At 38.2% G+C, this 6,847-nt stretch overlaps 1 long non-coding RNA gene across 1 annotated transcript; it reads left to right on the top strand.

Moving 5' to 3' along the window:
• Nucleotides 1–607: 607 nt before the first annotated feature.
• Nucleotides 608–6,511, top strand: LOC142492561 (uncharacterized). Its single transcript, XR_012800847.1, has 6 exons — nt 608–813; nt 1,179–1,204; nt 3,524–3,678; nt 4,692–4,714; nt 5,845–5,964; nt 6,161–6,511. It is a non-coding gene; the product is annotated as an uncharacterized LOC142492561 (long non-coding RNA).
• The last annotated feature ends 336 nt before the right edge of the window (nt 6,512–6,847 follow it).

Genomic DNA, 6,847 nt, shown 5'->3' with positions numbered 1-6,847 from the left:
ACCGCAATCGGAAGCACTACCATTCACTCAATGTACAGGTGGTATGTGATGCCACGATGAGGATAATGCATGTGGTACCCAAGTTCCCTGGTTCCAGTCACGATTCCTCTATCCTGAGGAGCTCTTCAGTCTTCCATGCGTTCGAAGAGGGACATTTTGAACCTGGTTGGCTGCTGGGTGAGTACACATTTACATGTTCTAACACAAAACACATTTGTATTTAGGAATGTTGGCATTGTACAATTTGATCACTAATGTCAGCTTATGTGTGCTCCATTCATTATAGGTGACTCAGGATACGGAATTAGGCCGTAGCTCTTGACTCCGGTGCTAAACCCTCAAACTGAAGCAGAGGAGAGGTACAATGCAGCCCATATATCTACAAGATCTGTTATAGAGAGGACATTTGGCCTACTCAAGACCAGGTTTAGGTGTCTGGACAGAACTGGTGGGGCTCTTCTATACAAGCCTCAAAAAGTGTCTGATATTATCCTTGCCTGTTGCATTTTGCACAATGTTGCACTCAGGCACAATGTACAGTCAGACCTAGCTGAGGCTTTGGTAGACGAGCATCCCACCCATGTAGCTGCTGAAAATGAACAAACAGCCAGTGGTGGCCAGACACGCCAGAATCTCATCAATTCATTTTTTTCTTGTAAGTACAAACAGATATGTTCCAAGTTATACTTTTATAGTTACATTATGTTATCTTAACAAGAATGTTTTTTTATATACCCTTCTGGTAGGACACAGATGAATATGGGTTGCACACCTTTCTTTTCTCTGCTGTGTGCACAAAGGGATGTGGCACCGGTATGTTATTGTTGCACAGGTTATAGAATCCCTCTTCAATTGTACTTTAGTTGTGTGTATGTGAATACAACTTGGGTAACAAAGCAATAATATTTTAGCATTGTGTTATTCCTTATGCTAAGACAAAACACATATTATGCCCATACTCATTCATGCTTCTAGTATGCTTACATACAATGTTATTGGTGCAGTGTAACATGTACATCCAGATGATGTGTACACCAGGCTGATTTACATTTTGAATGTCATTAAATATACATGGTGTTGCACATTTAACACCAAATACACACTTTGATGTGTTCTTTACGGTACTGAAGATGGCATGTCAATGTTTGCAAGTTATATATTGTTCCTTTGCATTATAGGTATATTTGCAGTATGACTGATCATGGTATGTATATTTGCTGACATCTCTCATAAGATGTGGCTACCTCAATCTTCCTATAATTATTTGAACTAAAAACCCAACATATTGGTTTAAACACAAATGTTACATATATGTACTTTCTGTATCATGTATATGCATTTAGCTACTCTTGAGGTTTCATGTGCATTGTATTACAAAATGATTACTCACATTTCATCACATTTTATGTATGTTTCCTTATAATTTCCATTAATGTAATATAGAGGTGTTTGGAGAAAAGGGGATAACTGTACTTATTTGTTTACTTACGGGAGCACATTCATCACTAGCATAGACACACTTTTTAAGACAACTGTTTGTGTCTCTATCAATTGGTGTAGGATCCATGTATAACACCGACAAATGATAACACCAGCTTTATTATGGTAGCTTATATCATCATATTGACTATACTATGTATTTTTAAACGATTAATAAACACCGTAAACTATAGTTAGTTAGGTTAATGAAATATACACAGAAACGTACTTCATAACATGATGGTGATGTCATATTCAGAACATCATGCATTGGAGGGGACCATAACATCTGGCCAGTAACATTATTTGCTACAGTCCCAAACCATTTTATCTACATACCCATGTAACAAGAGATTTTAAATATAAATGGCTACTTGGTTGTAAGTGTCCTTTACATTGGGAGAAGGAGTGGCTCAGTGAGTAAAGACACACACTGGCACTGATAGTTTGAAGCAGGGGAGTCTGGTTCAATTCCCGGTGTGGGCTCCTTGTGACCTTGGCCAAGTCACTTTATCTCCCTGTGCCTCATGCGGCAAAAAAACATTTGTACGTTCCACGGGCCAGGGACCTCAGGCTGAAACATGTGTCTGTAAATCGCTGCGTACAACTAGCAGCCCTATACATGAACATGCTCATATTATTATTATTATTATTGTTACATAGTTTCGACAGTCATACGTTCCATTACACAATAGAATACACAAATGTGTTAGCAGAGTGGGAATGGTTGTTATATAAAAAACACACCATGTCATAAAATGTTAGTAGTCATTAAAGAACACTCAAGAAAAATTCAAGAGGCACTATTTTGCAACATCATTATGTTAATTAAGTGCTTATGCAATATAGGCATAAGGGTATCACTTTTTTAATTGTTTGTTAATAAGCGCTGCAAGCAATATAAAATTAGTTCCATATGTAGTATAGTAGTCGGTGGCTCCTCCTCACAATCATCTCATATAAAGGTAGACTCTTCTGAAATCATACATTGATCCGATTGTATCTTCCCCGACATCTCTGAAATACAGCAAACACATGATGGTCAAATATGGCACCTTACTATATATGTATCCGTGACAACGCGTTACACAGCTCTATATGATTGTGTACATACACACGTCACTCATTTATATGTTACAACTACAAGTGTACATCAGTATGTAATTTTTATTATCATTTGTAGCAGCCATAACTATGTATATGAAGTGAACGTTGCCTGTATACTGAAAAATGTGCGCGCACATCTTAGTGTGCGCACGCACTTCACGCTTGGCTCCACTAACTGTTAGCGCATGCGCAAAACAAAGCGAACGTTGTGCGTTCAATACATGTAGAAAATACCAGTAAACATCACATGTTTATTTCAAATACAATGAAGATGAAACTAAAATCATTCTAAACGAGTACATCTGTATTCTTTTAAACCAGACGTGTTTGGACAGAAAGGACGGCCGATAACACAATGCGCAAATGCAATACGTGTGACGTCATGTTAAGCCAGCGTGAAACGCACGCTAACACTCCTCCCACTCAATTAACATTCGGCTAACGCCCAGGGTACGCCTACAAACACTGAGCCGCACGCATCACACACTGCAGTTACCGTTACTATAACAAAACATGACAGCCAATAGGCTTTGAGGCGCGCACGTCGCTTGGGGGCGGGACTTACATCCGTAATCCTTTTTAAGGACGCCTTGGCCCATGACAAGGGTCCCACGTCATACGTGGTGGACCCGGTTTTCAATGTTGTAGATGTTGCATGATAACAAAACAGGTATGTGTTAGAGTTATGGAAAAATGTTGCTAATATGTTTAAAGGGATAGGAAAGTACGTATATGTATTCCGTCAGCAATGTGTACTACTCTTTCAGGTTCTACTATATTGTATTAGGAAACAATTTGTTTGTGATCGCTACATGTTATGCAGTCTGCAATGTTACGCTGTATCCACGCATTGAAAGTGAAAATGGTGGTTACAAAAAAAAAAAAATTTAAACGCAGAGTCAACGCATAACGATTGTTATATTTACCATTCTTCTAGAATTAACTCTTCGCCTGGCTGCAACTGGTCGCTCCAGAAATGCAAGGCATTTTCATCCACGCTTGACCCAACCGCTGAATCCAGTATGACACATATCTCCTCCAGGAAGCGCTCATAGGAATCGCCACTGCTTTCTTCAAATAATTGGTCGGGAGGTAGGTTCATTTCTTCGGGTTCCCATTCCAATGCATTTTCAGCTGAAAGGCTTGGTACATAATCATAGTACTTTTGTTCTTGTACAATGTGGGTTTCAGGAATGGAGGCTGCAGATATTGCAGCACGTATCGATTCAAACGGATCAGTAGTAGCAGATACATTGCTATTGCCATTAGGAATAAATATGCCTTTCACGACAATATAAGTGCCGTCTTTCAGGAGAAATTGTTTTTCCTGGGCAATCTTCCAGAAACCATAGGTGTGTTGTAGCTTATCCTGGTCACGTTCAAAAAAGTCATTACTTGATAAAGTGAATCTTATTGAGGAATTAAAATTCCGTGCATGCTTACGGTCTTGGTAATAAGGATATTTTGCTCGAATGAAATCATCGATTTGGCGTGTGCTTGCTTTCTGTCCGCGACTGTTCAAGATGGTTTCACAGATCATGTACTTATACCCTAAAAGGGGATTAATATTGGTAACGAATTCATCAGCCATGTCTGAGTAGCTCAAAAGCTGTGTGCAGGTCTGTGTTATTTGCTCATCAAAATGAATGTGCTGAATGGCTAACAAACTCCTGTTTTTCCTTGTCAAGGTCATCAAAACTAACTACTTTGACTCCTTATTTCAAACGCCAATTGGATTTGTAAATCTAATTGGGTTAACAGTTGTGGTTAGTGATATGGGACTGTGGGAGAAACATTTCTCCTTCTTTTATCTCGTTTCTGAAAAACATCCCTAGACTTTGAATTCGTTCACATAGTGTTTTTTTGAAAACTAACTAAGACCACTGTGTGAAAATAGTTCTTAGCCAGGCATATCAGTAAAAATACACACCTGCAAAAAGAAATGTTTTTTCCCCGCTTACATTTCTGTGTGTATGTGAAAGTCTGGTTAACTCCCTGTCTGCATGAGTTTAAATACGTGTGTATATATATATATCTAAATATATCTCTCTTATAAAAATATATATATATTTATATATTATATTTTATTTTTTTTAATATTGCAGGAGTACACACAACATTGATGGCAGTAAGTATACCTTGTATGAAACCTATTTAAATGGTGAGAAACATGATTGAATTAAGTAATAAACATTTGTTTAACCACAATACTGTTAGAGTCTCATACTTAGGATATTTCTCAAACATTATGCCTGTATTATTAAAATAGTGTGCTTTCACAAGGAAGCATGAAGTGTATTAGTTTGTAAAATACATGTATACCAGTTTATATAGTACTATATATATATATATATATATATATATATATATATATATATATACACACACACACACACTCAGTGTGTGTGTGTGTGTGTGTGTGTGTGTGTGTGTGTATATATATTATTATACATTCTGAGATGTTATTGAAACAAGAACACACAAATGATTAAAGGACAAAATTAGAATGCCCAAGCAAGGCAAAGGTAAGTAATAATTTACACATAATCCTGCTGTACACGTACAAGAAAGATGTTTGCAGTTACTTAGGTGTTTTTATAATTGCATGTGACTAATATGCATATGCAATTCTTACATCAATTAACACACCCAAATGCAATGTTTTGCTGCAAAGTCAATGGCAGCTTCTCTAAACTTTGCAACTGGTTCCAGGTGGACCATTACTGAACAGACGATTAATACATAAATATTTATAACACTATTCATTAATTGAGTGTTAACATTTCCAAAACTTCACGTGTACAAGAACATAGTTGAAAGTTTGGAAACAACACAGTCTTCAGCATACATACAATATTAATTAGATAATGTGAAGTCAACAAAACAAGGGCAGAGACATATTGAGTGAATTATAACATTTATTTTTTTTGTTCCTTTTGTGAGCGAGTAACAGGCCTGCTTGTTGTCTCTTGCATTTTTTTTTCCGTTTGCCACCAACTTTCGCCACAACAGAGCCACTTTGAGTGGCCTCTGGCACTTCACGGGCAGGGCTTATGGGCAGTGACTCACCTACAGGGCTTGTGGGCAGTGACTCACCTACAGGGCTTTTGGGCAGTGACTGTTCACCAACAGGGCTTGTGGGCAGTGACACATGTGAGCAAGTTGGTACACCGTGCACAACACATGGTTGGTCCGTTTCATCTTTCCTGGTCAGTACTAACTGCTTGTGCTGTTGTGTTTTTGTGGCCTCCTTTGTAGGTGTCAGCTGGTGATGTAGTACAGATGGCAGCGGTAGGATGTCGTCAGGAACCTGCACACCAATGTGTGCTACTTGACCGGTAACATTGGGACCTGGTGACTGAAGATCAGATGAATGTGGTGAGAAGTGGCCAGCATGTAATGATCCAGCCTGTGAGGTGTTGAATTGGGGTACATTAGTCATTCTCCAGTAATTAGCTTGGGTTTGCTGAACAACTAATGCTTCGAATGAGGTGTTGATTTTTTGCAACTGTTTAGGCACTTCAATGAAGACTCTGTGGAGATGTGCCAATTGTGATACTGTTTCTTCCTGCAGTCCAATCATCCTTTCCAGCACTGTCATCATGTCTGAATGGCGACGATTTTCTGCGTCCACTATTTTTCCCTCTGAAGCTACAATTGCATCGTATGTGGAAGTTGATGGACGATTTGGCGGTACAACAGTTTCTATTGGCACCTCTTCATGGTCACTTGATTGTATTTCAGTCTCTTCTGCGGCGTCATCCTCATCATCCTCATCATCCTCATCACCATGATGTTCTAAAAAGAAATGTACACATTATTAAATGGCATGTTAATGTATGCTGTGTTACTATGTAATTGTACTGTGTCCTAAGTAACACCTAACATGTTAGCATACGTTTTATAACCTCACATTAAAAACTACCTTGACTTACGAATAATGTTTGGACTCAGTATGAAATATGAATGAATGAAAAGTTGCTCTAAACTCAGAAGTCCTACATGATAGTTCATATCACTAACACAATACATGTTGCCTTACACTTAATTTTCACTGACACTAAGTAATCCTATTTAAAGAAGATGTGCAAAACAAATAATGAACATGACAACATAACATATAGAAGAGCACATATTATATGGCCACCAACTGATACACTCACCTTGTAGTTGTGTTGAGCTGGCTGACCCAGGTGAAGACACTTGTTCATCTCAGGTGACACATGTCCTCCAGGGGCAACTATATATAACAATAACATAA

Source organism: Ascaphus truei, chromosome 1 (assembly GCF_040206685.1).
Source record: "Ascaphus truei isolate aAscTru1 chromosome 1, aAscTru1.hap1, whole genome shotgun sequence".
Classification (NCBI taxonomy): domain Eukaryota; kingdom Metazoa; phylum Chordata; class Amphibia; order Anura; family Ascaphidae; genus Ascaphus; species Ascaphus truei.
This window is presented reverse-complemented; position numbering and strand designations above follow the sequence as displayed.